General features: G+C 47.3%; 1 protein-coding gene across 4 annotated transcripts in view; it reads left to right on the top strand.

Moving 5' to 3' along the window:
* The window catches only part of UNC13B (unc-13 homolog B), a 3,024,149-nt gene that overhangs the window by 2,459,685 nt on the left and 546,123 nt on the right, over positions 1 to 18,341 (top strand). The window lies entirely within an intron of this gene.

The following is an 18,341-nucleotide window of genomic DNA, read 5'->3' as shown; positions in this document are numbered from 1 at the left end:
GTGAAGCCTGTGCCTTGGTTACGCAGTGTAACCACGCTCTGAATTGGATCTCTGTCAGAACATGATGTTTTGTTGTACTTTGTTCCATAGTATGAATCACTAACAGGAGGGCTCTGCAGCTGCTGGTTGTAATTCTGGGCTAATGAAAGGCAATGTTACCAATGCACAGAGATTGTTTGGGAAGACTGGTTCACTGGGGTAAGAACAGCCTGTTCTACCAACACCTGGTGTACATTATGAGGTCATATCACTTAGTGCTTTCTCCCAGTGCCTGAATCGTACATGATCCTTTTCTTCAGTATTAATCCTGCTTCTCATCATTGTGATGAAAGCGGAGGCACCACTGCTCCTACTTTACTCCCCTATGTTCACCATTTACTACACCCATCCACCCTCGCACCCCAGCACATAGATGTCTGTGAGGTAGTGATGTATTGATATATTTTCCAGATAACGCTAGAATACCGAGTTCGGTTCCTGGACCCCTGGCAATACTCAGTCAATGTGCCAACCTGAGACAGAAAAATAGCTGGACTGCAACGACCCCACAACCCTCTGAGCAATATTTGAGTGAGAAGTGTTTCAGATGACGATCAATGTCCTGAGACATCACAGGGATAGTTAGTGGAACCCAAAGCCTCTTTCATTATGGAATACTACACTCAAGGAAACAAAGGATACATTTTAAGATCAAAATCCCATCCGAGTGCACATGACATGAATTGTAATAACAATGAAGTCTAACAGAATGCCAACAGTAACGTTTTCTAAAAGTATAACAAGAAAAATTCCAACATATTTGATGTATATTGTTATAGCAATTGATTGAAAAAGAGAGCGGGGAATGGGGTTTAAGCACAATTGCACCTATCCAAAGTGCTGCTTTGTGTAATTTTTTAGGTGCCACGGACCGGAGATTCAAAAGCCCCTAAATCTCCTAAGACAGAAACTGTCTTATTCACAAATATAACACAACTTGGTCCAGCACACAAATGATATTACAAAATTTCAACAGTAACCACAATCATTGTGTACAGATATAAATCAGCGATAGCAGAATCATGGACGTTGTTTGTAGCACATTCTTTATTTTTTCTTCAGTTAAAAAGACTGTAGCCGTAGCCAACGCGTTTCGTCCTTCACGGACTTCTTCAGGGCTACAAATAACACATATACACATGACAGTTATTATACATGAATTTACACTATTTACAATAAAAACATCTTTGTATTTGACACCTTACAACACACCTGATTACATTTCGTACAATTTATACAATATTTACAAAGAAACTCAATGATAATACATAGTCTTACAAATCACAGGTCATTTCTATAGCATTCCACTGATACTGCTTTATTTGTTACAAGTTGCTCAAACATGAATTATTAAAATCGGTCGGCAGAAAGAACCAATAAACCGTATTATTTTCATTCTCAAAGGTTTAATGGGTTGATAAACCTCATTATATTTATTCTCAAAGGTTTGGTGGGTTCTCTACAGATGCTACAACAGTTTCCCTTTTAAATACCTAGTTGAAGAAAGTTAGCTTACCAGAAAATGAGCTTGTTTTTTAATGTTCTAATGAGGAAGAATTAATTCTTGATTAGACCCTGACCACGAAGTACATGGGGTAAGTACATATATAAATCAATCCAGAGATTATGATGCATACCTTACATACGTTCCTTTCTTTTTCTTTCAGAGAATGGGAAATTGCTCTTACGCTGTGAATTCAGTTCTTATTTGTATATTCAATTGTTACTATGCTATATAAAAGGAGAGAGAATTTTTACCTGCAAACAATTTATTATGCATATTCTCCAGTGCAATCAGAGCCATAATGCAAATTTTATCCATATTTATTTTAATTTTTTTTATTATTTTCGAATTATATCTATTAAACCATACATGGCATCCAATATCTGTTCCTCCTATGTTACCCTAGGACAGTTTCCTAGGAGCAGAAATCTGGGTACAAGAGAATAATTTAAAATTTATGCTAATCAACTTTTTATTTTACTCTGTTCAGTCTCTCTCATATAAAGAAAAATAAATCATTTAAATCCCCTTTGTTTTGACCATACTCGACTTCTTTAAACAATGAGAGACCATCCCATGGCTTAATTTGCCCACGATCACCAATAATAAAAACCTTCTAAGATAGATGCTTGACATCAGCTCTCCTTATTATGGTAGCGCCATCTTGAAATGCCCATTTTTAATTGACTTGGATCTAAAACATTCTCATTACTTTCGTACCAGTTATCGCCGTTTAATCAAAGAGGCTTCACCCACAATCTAATATTCGTGAGCTTCTAAAAATATTTATTAAAGACTATAGGACTATCCTTCGATATTACGTTATACGATTACTCAAGTACCTCTAAAGAAAGGTATTTACAAAGATACCCTCTGTTACTCACTTCTAGGTTAAGTAAGCGGCCGGCTCCATGGTGTGACGTCCTTCGTAGTAAAATACGAAAGGACAAGCAGTGACGCCATTTTATAGTTCGTGGTATGCACCTGGCTTAAGTATATAGAGCTGACCGCTTGGTGATTTTATTTTTAACACGCAAGGCCACATGTTAGAAGCCTCGTAATCTCGCTCCTGACGCATGTTTGCTTCAATTGGGTGTTTTTAATATTGTACTGTTTGTGATTTAAAACTGCATATTTGTTTGTTTGGCACTTACTTATTGACTCCCCGGTCCACCGCTGCCTGCAGTTTGAGTTGAGGGAAGCCAATGCCGGCAAGTTGACTCACTTCCGGTCCCCTCAGCGCGATGGTTAGCAGGCTAGTCTGCCGCCAAACCACTATATAAACACGCCGGCCAGGAAGCTCGCCCTTGGATAGAGCTGACCGCTTGGTGATTTTATTTTTGACACGGAAGGCCACATGTTAGGATTCTCGAAATCTCGCTCACGATGCATGTTTGCTTCAATTGGGTGTTTTTAAATCTTATACTGTTTGTGATTTAAAAATGCATATTTGTTTGTTTGGCACTTCTTATTGACTCCCCCGGTCCACCGCTGCCTGCAGTTTGAGTGGAGGGAAGCCAATACCGGCAAGTAGACTCACTTCCGGTCCCCTTAGCGCGATGGTTAGCAGGCTAGTCTGCCGCCAAACCACTATATAAACACCATGCTACCAGTCACGCGCAGCGGACGCACGCAGTGGGCGCGCCGATGGCGCGCCAAAGGCAAGCCCGTCTGCGCCCGTCCGCGCCTGCACCAGGCTTAGGGCCACCCCCCCTGCCGGTTCTATACAAGAGCATCAACAATACAAGCTTACATATAAACCTGAGCATTTAAAAGCCTTTAATAAGTCTTCTCATAAATGCAACCCCATCGACTTTGGCCAATTAAATTACTCCCCCTTTACCTGCCCTACTTGCCCTCTTCTTTTAATGAAAAACCCTCACTTACAATGCCTCATTAAAGACAAACAAAATGAAGTGCCAAAAATTGTTCGATCAGCTCTTAATAATGTAAGATCATTACCGAAACATAAATATGAAATTGCTAATTTCATAGAAACTGGAACTTAGATATCCTTTTTTTCACTGAAACGTGGGGAGACCCTTCCTGTGGACCCAACTTTACCACAGCTTCTCCCGAAGGTTATACAAATACCAGATGTGATAGGCTTTTAAAAAAAGGAGGAGGCATAGCCATAATATATCGTAACAACTACACACTGCAAATAGAGCCCATACCTACTACTTCATGTGAAGCAATTAACTTTACCTTTTTACCCCCCTATTCCAGTTCATTCAGAGGCATTCTCTTATACTGCCCCCCAGGTCCACACACTACGTTCCTTTCATCTTTGAGCCACCTCCTAGAACCCATAGCAGGGGAAAATAACTTCACCATTTTGGGAGATTTTAACTTCCATCTGGAAGCCCTAGATATTTCAGATACAACAGTCCTTCTGACCGAAATGGAAGCAGTAGGCCTAACACAATTAGTCCATTCTCCTACGCATTCTGCGGGTCATACGCTGGATGGAATATTCTCAAACCTTAATTCACTCTCCATAGAGAACACCCTTCCACTAACTTGGACTGACCACTCTGCAATACTTTTTAATATCACCACGCCCCCCCACACTATATCCGCCAATTCCACTAAATTTAAAGCTTGGAAAAGCATCGATCTGGCCGAATTTAACCTTAAATTGCATACCAGTCAGAAAGTTAACATCTCAGATCCAGAATTAGCAGCTATTACACACACTAACTGGCTTCGGAATATAATAGACACCACAGTCCCTACTAAAAAAAGATCCAACAATAGAATATCTAATTCGACTCCCTGGTTTAATCAGAGCCTTAGGCTTGAAAAACAAAGCTGTAGACGGCAAGAACGGAAATGGAGCCAAAACTACAATCCGGACTAAAAATCCTGTTACAAACAAAAATTAACTAAATACAAACAAATGATCATCTCTGAAGAAAGCAAATTCTACAACAATCAAATTAATTCAGCACAGATTCAGGTAAACAACTATACCAGGTTGTCACAAGAGCTAGCATTATGACAGGCTGAGGCAGGATGGATTTGCCGATTGAGAACCACAGGCATTAGGGCTGAACACTAATAATGAATTACATCATTTCTTGTAGAAATAAAAGGGAGATATCAGCTTTTCTGCATGAGTATTATAACGCTATCTTGGCTGCTGTTGACGAACGGCTACTGACTCTTTTGTTTTATGTTTTTTTTTTGCCTAATACACCAAGAAGAAACACTCTTCTTTTTGGTGTGGCCACATTATATAGCTGTAAAGGAATATGTATCCGGTTATTTTATGTTTAAATATACTAACTGGCAATCAAGCAGCTGTATAGGGATATGCATTTTGTTAGTTATGTTAAAATAGAGGAATTGGCAACTAGATACAAAATTTGTTTCTTTTTCACTTTGTGGTAAAATTATGAAAAACCAGCAATCCATCTGCATGAGTGTTATAGCGCTATCTTGGCTGCTGTTAGCGAACGGCTACTGACTCTTTTGTTTTATGTTTTTTTTTTGCCTAATACACCAAGAAGAAACACTCTTCTTTTTGGTGTGGCTACATTATATAGCTGTAAAGGAATATGTATCCAGTTATTTTATGTTTAAATATACTAACTGGCAATCAAGCAGCTGTATAGGGATATGCATTTTGTTAGTTATGTTAAAATAGAGGAATTGGCAACTAGATACAAAATATGTTTCTTTTTCACTTTGTGGTAAAATTATGAAAAACCCGCAATCCATCTTCTTAAATATGCTCCTTTCTTTTGAGAAACATTCCAAGATGGCTCTTGTGAAAATTGTGATTTGCTGCTCATTGCGAGCGCAGTGTGGGAAAGGAACACAGTATGGCCGCTGAATAATGAATAACAGAGGACTTGTGAGACAAAGTTGCTAAATTCAGATCCAGGCGAAGACCCCCCAAAGCTCATACATAAGGATATTTGATACAAAAAATACGAAGAAAGCAATTTGAATAAAATCAGAAACGGACCAATTTTAATATACGGGTGCTTAATATTGAATATAATCTCATCTGGACCCGTGTTCCATGTATTCATAATATATTTTTGATTACAAAACCTGTTCCAATATGGAGCTGAGGAAAACGGGGAACAACTTTAATCCCGAGCGCAAAGTATGCTGGGTGGTAATTATTAAAAAACGAATGCCCAATATAAAAAAATATAAAAATATCTTTTTTTTCACTTGAATAGTACTAGACGTATTTATCTTATGAATTCATGTGAGGGTCCCCACCTAGTTAATATGAATAAAAAATGTGTAAAACCTGTATCTGAACCATGTATTCCTAATCTATTTGGATTACAAAACCTGTTCCAAAATGGCGCTGACAAAAACGGGGAATGATTATAATACTGAGCGCAAAGTATGCTGGGTGGTATTTATTAGAGAACGAATGCCCGATACATTCTTTTTTTTCTTGATTAGTACTAGACACTATTTATCTTGTGAATTCATCTGATGGTCCCCACCTAGTTTATATGAATAAAAAAATCGAAAAACCTATATTTAAGAAACGTGGAATTAGTAAAAATGTACAGATGTCGAAACAGGCAGTTTTTAATAGGATGAGAGTATTTATATACAATAGATTTATCCTTTGACTCTGTCACTATAAATAATGGTTGTTTTCTGGATCCGCTATTTGAAAATAGGAATTTCAAAATGGCGCCGCCGAAAATGGGTAGGTGCCGTTATTTGATATGCTTAAGCCAGGTGCATAACATTAGTAATATACCACGGGCTATATAATGGCGGCACGGCTTGTCCTTTCGTATTTGACTATGAAGGACGTCACACCATGGAGCTGGCCGCTAACTTAACTTAGAAGTGAGTAACAGTGGGGATCTTTGTAAATACCTTTTTTTAGAGGTACTTGAGTAATCGTATAATTCGTAATATCGAAGGACAGTCCTGTGGGCTTTAATAAATATTTTAAGAAGCTCACGAATATTAGACTGTGGGTGAAGCCTCTTTGATTAAACGGCTATAACTGGTATGAAAGAAATGAGAATGTTTTAGAGCCAAGTCAATTATAAATGGACATTTCAAGATGGCGCTGCCATAATAAGGGGAGCTGATGTCAAGCATCTATCTTACTTAGAAGGTTTTTATTATTGGTGATCGTAGGCAAATGAAGCCATGGAATGGTCTTTCATTGTTTAAACATGTCGAGTATGGTCAAAACAAAGGGGATTTAATGTACCTCTTTTTTATATGAGAGAGACTGAACAGAGTAAAATAAAAAGTTGATTAGCATAAATTTTAAATTATTCTCTTGTACCCAGTTTTTTGCTCCTAAGAAACTGTCCCAGGGTAATATAGGCAGAGGAGATATGGGATGCCATGTATGGTTTAATACATATAATTTGAAAATAATACAAAATAAAAAAAGAAATATGGATAACATTTGTAATATGGCTCTGATTGCACTGGAGAGTATGCATAATAAATTGCTTGCGGGTAAAAATTCTCTCTCCTTTTATACAGCGTATTAACAATTGAATATACAAATAAGAACTGAATTCACAGCGTAAGAGCCATTTCCCATTCTCTGAAAGAAAAAGAAAGGAACATATGTAAGGTATGCATCATAATCTCGGGATTAATTTATATATGTACTTACCCCCATGTACTTCGTGGTCAGGGTCTAATCAAGAATGAATTCTTCCTCATTAGATCTGTGATCAAATGAAATCTGATTGGGGAACACACTGAGAAAATGTATAGGATAACATTATAAAACAAGCTCATTTTCTGGTGAGCTAACTTTCTTCAACTAGCTATTTAAAAGGGAAACTGTTGTAGCATCTGTAGAGAACCCACCAAACCTTTGAGAATGAATATAATGAGGTTTATCAACCCATTAAACCTTTGAGAATGAATATAATAAGGTTTACTGGTTCTTTCTGCCGACCGTTTTTAATAATTTATGTTTGAGCAACTTGTAACAAACAAAGCAGTATCAGTGGAATGATATAGAAATTACCTGTGATCTGTAAGACTATGTATTATCATTGGGTTTCTTTGTAAATATTGTATAAATTGTAGGAAATTTAATCAGGTGTGTTGTAATGTGTCAAATGCAAAGATGTTTTTATTTTAAATAGTGTAAATTCATGTATAATAACTGTCATGTGTATATGTGTTATTTGTAGCCCTGAAGAAGTCCGTGAAGGACGAAGCGAGTTGGCCACGGCTCCAGTCTTTTTAACTGAAGAATAAATAAAGAATGTGCTACAAACAACGTCATTGATTCTGCTATCGCTGATTTATATCTGTACAAAATGATTGTGGTTACTGTTGAAATTTTGTAATATGATTTGTGTGCTGGACCAAGTTGTGTTATATATTTATTGCAAACCTGCCCTCTTTTGGCTACCTCGGGCGCTGAGCTAATTCTAGCACAATGTAAAATAGGCCTATTTGAAGTTCAAACACGGTTCACACCAGCATACCTGTCTGAACATTAAGCCTTGTGTTCAGAATAATTGTAGTGCCTGCTATTATCGTTGTGTGAGGCCGTCTAAGCTGATTAGCTCAACAGGCAAAGGTCGAATGCCTCCCTCCTTAATAATCTCTACTTAGAAAGGGTGATACGAGTCTGCAGGGCCCGTCTTGTCACTTGATATGTTCCCCTCCTGATTCTTGTCTTCTCCTGTCAGATACCTTCTGACAGTGGTGAGTTTTTGGATACCGAGGCAGTAGCCTCATTACTCCATATTCATTTAGAATTTTGTAGTCGCTGTTTAGGTTGTCTTATTGGTGTGTGACGCTTTGTCACAGTTGAGGTTGTATCACATGGTCAGCTCAGTGATGGGCCGCGGGTAGCGGTCAGTAGTGTTTGCAGAATTGTCAGCATGTTTCCTCAGAGAGTCTTGTCTTTGTCCGTCTACAACCTTCTGTTAGTGTTGAGATTTGGGTGCCTGCCGCGGCGATTATGCCATTAGGCAGTGAGCGGGTCCCTCTCTCAACCCTCACTCAGCTTTTGTAACATTATTTCATTTTTACTGAAAACTCTGAGTATAAAATGAACACAATGTGGGCTGATGCCCTTCTACTTCCATTAATTAATAAATCCAGATCATCCCCTCAAAAAACAATAAACCTGTAAGCAAATATAAGCAAACAGGCCTATTCACACACATTAAGAAAAGAAATCCTTTAATCCTTTCATCCCACATTCAGAAATATAGTTTGTATTCCATACCCAGCAAATTAAAAAAATTCCTACCACATAACCATCTCTGTCTCTCATTAGTTCATCATATCCATATCAAATTGTGACAGTTCTATCCAATCCTATTTCTGTTGTTTAGTTCAAATTCTCCAAGTTGTAACCAGTGCAAATAGTTAGATCAACACAATTATCCAATTCCGATTTGATTTAGGTCACAACCAGATCTTATAAACTTAAGCCAACACATGTTTTGCAGCATGCTGCCACTTCTTCAGGGCTGTTGTATATGTAACCATTTTGTATGCATGAGAGAAAAGAATATAGATATGTCAGACATAAGAACTCTAAAATCAATACATACACATCCTCATATCCATATTGCACGTAAATTCCAGATAATTCCATTCCACAATACCTATAACACACACATAATGTTTCACACAAAAGTAGAAGGGTGATCTTAATATGTTGAAACATAATATGATCAATATCCTCATATAAAAAGTGCAATCCAAGAGAATGACCGCTATCATTGGGAGTAGTGGGCAGACTTCTATAATTTAATATCTTACAATGAAGTCCATCATTTGATAAATTCAGCATCAACAGTACACAAATACATACATGTGATAGGTGAATATATTTCTTGAAACTTGAGTGTATGCAATGGATTCAACCACACACCCTGACGAACTCAGAAAATTATTACAAGTACAGTAATCGCCATAAAGTCTACATAGAATCTAACCAATCCCAAATATCCATTGCTTCCTAATACTTGTGAGCCATCTACTCAGTGTTGAAATATCAATGCACATTATTTTACAAATGCCTTATTCAAATATCCTGGTGACTGATGATCATTATCGATTAAATTAAAATTCTCCTTCACTATCTGAATAATGTATGACCGCAAGTGAGTACTCTCTCTGTATAACTTCATTTAGGATCTTCATTTAACACCAGTTGGTTTTAGAGTGTGCTCCTTTTATTGTTATATCTGAAAGAGACACGTTAGTGATAGATTTCTTACCTTAGGATATCCCCAGGTGTCAGATTGGATCCAGAAAGTTTTTCGTCAGCAGTACCCCTCCACATCTATTGCTGGCGTCATAAGCGACGAGATGACTTCACGGAGACTACTTAGGCGCCACCCATGAGCGCTGATGTCAGTTCTTTCTTTTTCCGCGCCAGCAAGTGCAGATCCGGTTAGATCACGTACCCTAGTCACTTTTAGACTAACTTTTTGAGACTTTTGTCTCTACTTCTTTTGAGTCTTTGACTCCTGGTGCTATGTAGGAATGCCTGCGTTTAAGTCCTGCGGGGTCTGTTGCCGACCCCCACGGCGTCTGTCTCTACTGTCTTGAGCACGACCATGACTCCCGGTCATGTTCCGACTGTCTGGCCATGGCTCCGAAGGCTTTGCGGGAGCGATCCCAAAAGCTGCTGGAGGCCAGGCATTCGTCATCGCTCCTCTGGGTTAAAGTCTTCATCCTCGGATTCGGGTAAGAGACGTCACAAGATGAAATCGAAGAAGCGTGTTTTGTCTCCGAAGTCGTCCTGCCGGTCTCGGGCCGCAGACGAGGCGGCCAGGGATCCTTACCCTGTGGCTCCATTGGACCCTGGGAGACCCGTGGCCTACCCGCCCTATCCGGGTCCGTCTGCGACTCCGTCCCCGCAATGGGTTCCGTTCATCCCGTCTCCGCACTTGCCCAGCCATGTCTGCTTTTCGTTCCTTTCTTGGTCACGGAAGGGGCACTCCAACTTGTTTATTCTGCCAGATGCCTGCGCAGAACCAACCTCAGCGCGGCTGTGGAAGTGGTGGCCGCGGTAGCGGCACACGGGGCCAGCGTGCGGGTGAGTCCTCCTCCGCTCCTGCAGCATCTGCCTCAAAGCCTTCCTAGTCCAAGCTTTGGGGTGCACCCCATGCCAGTGGGCAGCAGGATTCAACATCACCTCCCCCACTGGGTTTCTGTCACTTCGGACAGGTGGGTGCTGCAAATCGTCCGAAGGGGCTACTCCCTCCCCTTCGAGTCTGCCCCTACAGCCATGCCACCTCAGTTCCACCGCATGTCCTGGATGACTTTGCGATTCTCCAACAGGAAGTCACGGCCCTCTTGGCCAAGGGGGCCATCAAGCGTGTTCCTGGGCCAGACGTAGGACGTGGTTGTTATTCCCACTACTTTCTGGTCCCCAAGAAGGAGAAAGGGGGCCTACACCACATCTTGGACCTCAGGAACGTCAATCGCTTCCTCGGGAAGGAGAAGTTCAAGATGTTGACTCTGGCTCAGATCTTGGCTGCCCTCGACCCTGGCGACTGGATGGTAGTGTTGGACTTGCAGGACGCATATTTTTATATCCCCGTCCTACTGGCCTACCGGCGTTACCTGCGGTTCACGGTAGGCCTAGAGCACTTTCAGTTTGCTCCCTTTTGGCCTTACCAGTGCCCCTCGGGTGTTCACGAGAGTGATGGCTGTAGTCGCAGCTCATATGTGCAGATCAGGGGTTCCAGTCTTTCCCTATCTCGACGACTGGTTGTTGAAGGCGGGCTTGCCCCAGGCAGTTGTCTTCCACCTCCAGACTACGGCCGACCTTCTGCATTTGCTTGGGTTCTCCATCAACGTGCCGAAGTGGCACCTGAGTCCCTCTCAGAAGGTCCCCTTCATCGAAGCGGTTCCGGATTCGACGCAGTTTTGGGTTTATCCTCCCGTACAGCGAGTCTGGGATATTCAGGCTATGATTCCGATCTTTCAGCCTCTATCCCGAGTTTCAGTCAGGATGACCTTCCGGCTCCTGGGCCTGATGGCCTCCTGCTAGTGCAACATGCTAGGTGGCATATCCGGGCTCTGCAGTGGAACCTGAAGTTCCAGTGGGCACAGCATCAGGGCAACCTGTCCGATCATGTCCAGATCTCAGAGGGCACTGCACTACAATTGCAGTGGTGGCTCACGAATCACGATTGGGTGAATTGCAGATCCCTCTCCCTTCCCCAACCGGAGCACACAGTGGTGACTGATACGTCCCTCCTGGGATGGGGCAACCACTTGTGAGAGGCGGAGATCAGAGGCCTCTGGTCTCCGGCGGAGTTCCAGCTCTATATCAACCTTTTGGAGCTTCGGGCGATCCGACTTGCACTGAAAGCATTCCTTCCCTCTGTCTGAGAAAGTGTAGTGCAGGTGTTAAAGGACCACACCACCGCCATGTGGTACTGCAACAAACAGGGCGGGTGGGGTCGTGGACCCTATGTCAGGAGGCTCTGCGCCTCTGGACATGGCTTGAACATCAAGGCTTTACCTTGGTGGTTCAACACCTGGCAGGTTTCTGATCACCAGGGTGGAGGAGCTCAGCCGCTGGTGCATGATGGATCACGGATGACGTCTGAACTCTGACGTGGGGCAAGGTCTCTTTCTGCAGTGGGGAGAGCGTTGATTAGATCTATTCGCCACTAAAGGGAACGTGCAATGTCATCGGTTTGCGCATGGGAATTTCCAAGACAGCACTCGCTTGGCAACGCTTTTTGGCGCAAGTGGAGCTGCAGCCTGTTGTACGCCTTTCCGCCTATGCCACTTCTGCCCAGAGTGCTGAAGTAGATTCGGCGCTACTGGGCCAACGTCATCCTTGTGGCTCTGGATTGGGCACGAAGATACTGGTATCCTGAGCTACTAAGCATGGCGATCGATCCCCCAATCCAACTGCCTCTTCGGGAGGATATTCTGTCGCTGCAACAGGGGACGGTCCTCCACCCGAACCTGACCAGCCTCCACCTCCATGCATGGAGATTGAGCGGCAACAGTTGACAGCTTTCGGGGGCGTGGCTTGGGCGCCGATGGCGATGGTCGCCTGAGAGCTCGGCTCCGGGACTAAGCCCGGAATTATCCTGAAAATCGGAGGCTGCGGGGCACCCCAGACCCCGCATTCTGCTGAGCGTACCGACGGAAACCTGCCGGGGCCCCTGGTGAAGCCCGGGCGAGGGTTGTTCCGGAGCAAAACCGAGGTTTGCGGAGTTGCGGAGTGCGACCCAACATGGCGCCCGGACCCCTTTGTCCCCCTATTCGGAACTACTGAGTTGAAGAGGTGCCGCGGGTGGCGACTGGCGCCCTGCTTCGCCATCCCCGGCTGTTCTGGACATTGGACATTACTGGATTGGACCTCTTGCAACGGATTTGAACTCGGTTGGACGGCCGGGCGGGTGCCCACGCAGCGGAGGGCACCGGGAGCGGACGCCCTGTGATCCAAGCGGTGGCCCGCCTCGCGACTCCGCGACTAGCTACGTCTTCCTGGCCAGTCCACCTACATGGGAGGCGCGACACTCTGGCGCCACAGATCACCCGAGGGAGTAGGTGACCCTCACCCCGGGGTTATAGTGGGTGAACGGGTCTGCCCGACTCGACGACGGCTGTCTCCGCCCCCTCATCGGTGCCCTCGGACGCCGTGGCGATGGCGTGAGCCGAAGCGGCGGAGTCTCCACAGGCTCTGGAGAAGGAGGTCGCCCGGACCCGAATTGAGGACAAGCGCCCGGGAAGGTCGTGGTCGACACCCGCACACGGAGACGCCTGCTACGGGACCCTCACGGAGTGCCCCTGGAGGCATGGGGAAACCCAGAGGAGCCAAGGGATCCACCCAGACCGCCTCGGACTCTGAAGCCCAGGACAAAGAGGAGCATGGGGACCCAAAAAGTTCTGGTGGCGCGCCGATGCAGCAACAGTTCGACCGTGTCCTGGAGGCGATAGAGACTACGAGATCAGCCCTCCAACAGGACATTGCTCAGGTGGCGACGAGCCTGGGCCTCCTCAGGGCGGACCATGGCAAACTTTCAGACCGGGTCAAGGAGGTGGAGGGCACGGTGAAAACCTTGGAGCCGGCGCAGCGAACCTTGGCTGCGACGATGAAGGACGCCCTATCCCGAATTGAGACCCTGGAACGGAGGGCGGAGGATGCGGAAGGCCGCAACAGGAGGAACAACATCCGAGTGGTGGGCCTGCCGGAAAAGATCGAGGATGGCGACATGGTGCAATACTTGGAGACCTGGCTCCGAGACACGGTGGTCCCGGAGGGACTGTCCTCCTTCTACACTCTGGAACGGGCCCACAGAGTCCCAGCACGGCCCCTACAGCAGGGACGCACCCCGAGGCCGGTGGTGGCGCGGTTGCTGCATTTCCGAGACAGGGACTTAATCCTCAATGCCGCCAGGCACAATGGCCCGTTCAAAGTAGCGAACAGCCAGGTGAACATTTTTCCAGATTACACCTACGAGACGCAGCGCAAGCGGTTCTCCTTCCTGGCGGTTAAGCGCGAGCTCAGGAGCGAGGGCATTCAGTATTCACTCCTATATCCTGCAAAGCTCCGCATCATTGTCGATGAAAAAACCCAGTTCTTCGACACCCCGGAGGATGTCTGTGCCTGGCTCGACCTATACAGGACAGGGAAAGATGGCTTTGGCTCCTTGTCCCAACAAGCAGATGAGCCGGAACAAAGGCGGCGGTCCAAGAGGGTCAGGAATCGCCGCGGCCGCACGGGAGGGCCCTCGACTGCGGAGACATCATCGGAACGGAGGGGAGTGCTGGAAGTATTGTCGGAGTTGTCGGGAGCAAGGGAGGAAGTCATCGAGGAGGAAGAAAACCCGGGTGATGAGGGAGCACTATCGGACTCGGAGGGTTCAATAACAGATAGTGCCCATACACCGGTGATCACACCGAAATCGGTGGAGGACCTTTTGGATGGACAAGGGTAACGGGGCATACTGCTTTGTTTTGGGTGGGGGCCCGGCAGGGGGGAGGCGGTTGCCGTTCCTTACTGATGACAACGAGGGGGAGAGGGATGGGGGGCCTCTGCTTTTGCCCCGGGAGGTCTTGACACGGTTTGGGGCTTGTTATAGTCCTGGTGGCCTGGGCGACGAGGGCCCACTGCCTCCGCCCAGCCCGCACCTGGCCCATAAGGCCTTCCTACGGTGGCGACTGTAGGATTAGAGGGGGTTCTGGGGTTGATGGAAGACGAGGTTTGGATGGGATCTAGATGGCGCAGTTTGGGTCCTGTTCTGGGGTGGGTGGGGGGGAGTTTGGTTGGTTTTTTGGTTGCTTGGTTTGGGTTGGGGAAAATGGCCGCCATCAGCGCTGGGAGGATTGAGGTCTTTTCTTTGAGGGGACCCGGATGGGGGGACTGTGCAAGAACAATCTGGGACAATGGCTGATGTTGCTAACTTGAAATGTGTTACTTGGAACGTAAGGGGGCTTCACACTATGTCCAGGCGCCACAAGGTCCACGCTTATTTAGTGCGTAGGGGGGTGCAAATGGCGCTGCTACAGGAAACTCATCTGAACAAGGCGGAAGGGGCGGCGCTTCAGCGTAGGTGGCGGGGGCAGGTCTTTTCCACGTCGTACTCTGCTTATGCCAGGGGGGCGCTAATATGGATCAGGGCAGGGGTCCCCTTCCAAGTCACGAGGACAGTATTGGATCCAGAGGGGTGTTTCGTGGCCATCTCGGGCACTCTAGGGGGGAGGGACCTGAATGTTTGCTGTGTATACGCTCCTAATGTAGACCAGACTGCCTTCCTTTCCGGGTTATCGGGCTCGTTGGCCCACTTTTTCGCCGGGCCCCTCCTGCTGGGGGGAGACTTTAACTCCGTAGTGGATGTGGACATAGACCGCTCGCATCCCCCGCTTCCCCGGTCCGTCGCACGGCTAAGGGTCGTCAGGATTGGCAGACCCGCTGGGGTTTGACGGACATTTGGAGGGCGCATCACCCCGCAACTAGGGATTATTCATACTTCTCGAGCCTCCATGAGTTGCATGTCAGACTAGATGGATTTCTGGGATCGCCCGAACTGGTTTCGGCAGCGGTCCGATCGGAGTACTTATCGAGGACCATCTCGGACCATAACCCCCTCCTACTGGACCTTCGCTGGTTTCCGGGGACGCCGGCGGTGCCCACCTGGAAACTGCGACCCGAGATCCCCGAGGACAGTGTCTTCAAGGCGGACTTGGGGGAGAGAATATCGGATTATTTTGCGTCCAACGGCGGCTCCGCGAGTACTAGGGCGTTAGAATGGGACGCTTTTAAGGTAGTGGTGAGGGGCTACTGTATCTCCAAGAAGGTGGGCATGAGGCGTGTCATCCTGGCTGATCTAGACACAGCGGATCGGGAACTCCGCGAATTTGAGATTCGACGCCCCGGACACCCGGAATTGCAAGCACAAACGGCAGAGGCGAGGGAGAAGGTGGCAGTGGAGGTCGAACGGCTCCGCTGTTTTGATTATAAGGCCTATACGGTCCGGTCTATCGCGGAGGGGGACAGGGCGAGTGCGTTGTTGGCGTGGTTGGCCAACCCTACGCGCCAGTCCCAAACGACGACAAATATGCGTGGGGCAGACGGAACCGAGGTATGCACCCAACCGGAGATTCTTAGTTGCTTCCGGCATTATTATGAATGTTTATACCGCAGTCGCTCCGCACGTGACCCAGACCGGCTTGATAATTACCTTCGCCCACTGGAGCTCCGCACGGTAGAGCAGGAAGTGGCGAAAACTCTGGGTTCCGACATTGAATTAGGGGAGATCCGCGGGGCCATTAAACGGATGGCGAGAAACAAGACCCCGGGCCTAGATGGCCTACCAGTGGAGTTTTATGCAGCTTACGCTGACCTACTATCCCCTTGATTACTGGTGGTCTACAGGGAGGCGAAGAGGCTGGGGCGACTCCCGAGTTCGATGTGTGAGGCGCTGGTGGTTCCTCTCCTCAAACCGGGCCGAGACTCATCCGACCCGGGGTCCTACCGTCCCCTATCGATGTTGACGGTGGACTACAAAATACTGAGCAGCATCTTGGCCTCGAGGCTGCTGGGACACATGAGTTCTCTGGTGCATGAGGACCAGGCCGGTTTCATCCCACGGCGGAACACGACTATGAATATTCGTAGGTTGTTCCGTTTGCTAGGGGAACCATTTGTGGATGCCCCGTCCCCGGTAGTCTTATAGGTGGACCTGGAGAAGGCTTTTGATAGCCTAGAGTGGGACTACCTCTGCACGGTGTTACGGAGATTCGGCCTAGGGGAGGGATTTGTCCGATGGACCACGGTCCTTTATGCTTCTGCTTCGGCCAGGGTCCGAGCGGGCCCATTGATTTCATCGCGGTATCCGGTGGAACGAGGCACGCGGCAAGGGTGCTCCTTGTCCCCGCTTCTTTTTGCGCTGGCGGTGGAGCCACTGGCGCTGCACCTTCGCTCGGGAGCCCACTATACGGGCTTATGGTCGTCTGCGGGCCCGCATTATGTCTCGCTTTATGCGGACGACCTGTTGCTCTTCCTAGAGGACCCGGTCGACGCTTTACGGGGAGCGGAATTAGCGCTCACGGAGTTCGGAGAGGTCTCTGGCCTCCGAGTAAATTGGTCTAAGACCTGTCTTTTTCCGGTACGCAGGGGTACCCCCGCCCCTGCGCTGAGTAGGGAGATTAGATGGGAGCCCGATTGCTTTAAGTACCTTGGGGTATTCGTTTACCACGAACAACCCGACCTCCTAGATGGAAACATTACCCGCTGCATTCGAGCACTCCGAGGTTGCATGGACTTTTGGGCCACGCTGCCGCTCTCAGTGGCGGGACGTATCGCCCTGCTCAAAATGGTGGCGCTTCCCCGGTTATTGTATTACTTCCGGACTTTGCCGATCTGAGTCCCACCGGCCACGTTCCGTCGATTACGCTCTATGGTGGTCGGATTCCTTTGGGGAACGGGCCGGCGGCGGGTGGCCCTCAATACCTTGATGAGGCCGAAAGACGAGGGGGGGCTCGCTGTGCCGGACTTCGAAAAGTATTATCTGGCGGCACAGCTCCAGACCTTCACCCAGGAGATCGCCAGGGAATTCTGGGGCCCGGAAGACGGAAGAGGGACAGGTATGGCCAGGCATGTTCTCTCCTTTATAGCGCTGCGACAACGTTTAGTCCTGCGGGACTTGTCGATGGAGGAGCGGACTGTCCGCCTGTGTTGGAATCGGGCCCACGCCCGAGGCCAACTGAGAACACCATATGCGCCTGAAATACCGTTGGGGATGCTGACGGCCCTCCCCCACGGAGGGGATTGGTCACGTTTGGCGGCCTGGGAGGATTCCGGTTTACAGCTCGTAGGTGATCTGTACGAGGACGGCGCGCTCTTGTCCTTTCAGGATCTCATTGACCGCTTCGGGATCTCCCGAGGTGACTTTCTGCTGCACTCGGCCATTGTACGAGCGATCCAGGCACACTGGAAGAACGGGCAGGAGGAACCCCACTTATCTCAGGTGTGCCAGTACGTAATGATGTCGGCGGGCACGGTGAAGGCGGTCACTTGCCTATACGGCAGGTTGATTACCGAGGGATTGGCTCCTCTCACCACTTTGAGGACCCGCTGGGAGGAGGACATTGGTAGGGAGATCCCGGAAACGACCTGGTCCCAGTTGGTGAGACGGGCCTGGAAGGGCACACGCAACGCCCGTTTCCAACTGGTCCACTATTATATTCTCCATAGAGCGTACCTGACCCCGGTGAAAGTCAGGCGTTATTTTGCCACGGCCTCGGCGGAATGCCCTAGATGCCCGGCTCAGGAGGCGGACCTCCTACACATGTTATGGGCCTGTCCAGGACTGACATC

The sequence above is a fragment of the Lissotriton vulgaris genome, chromosome 3_1 (genome assembly GCF_964263255.1).
Source record: "Lissotriton vulgaris chromosome 3_1, aLisVul1.2, whole genome shotgun sequence".
Lineage (NCBI taxonomy): Eukaryota > Metazoa > Chordata > Amphibia > Caudata > Salamandridae > Lissotriton > Lissotriton vulgaris.
Note: the sequence above shows the minus strand (reverse complement) of the source record. Positions and strands in the feature narration are given on the sequence as shown.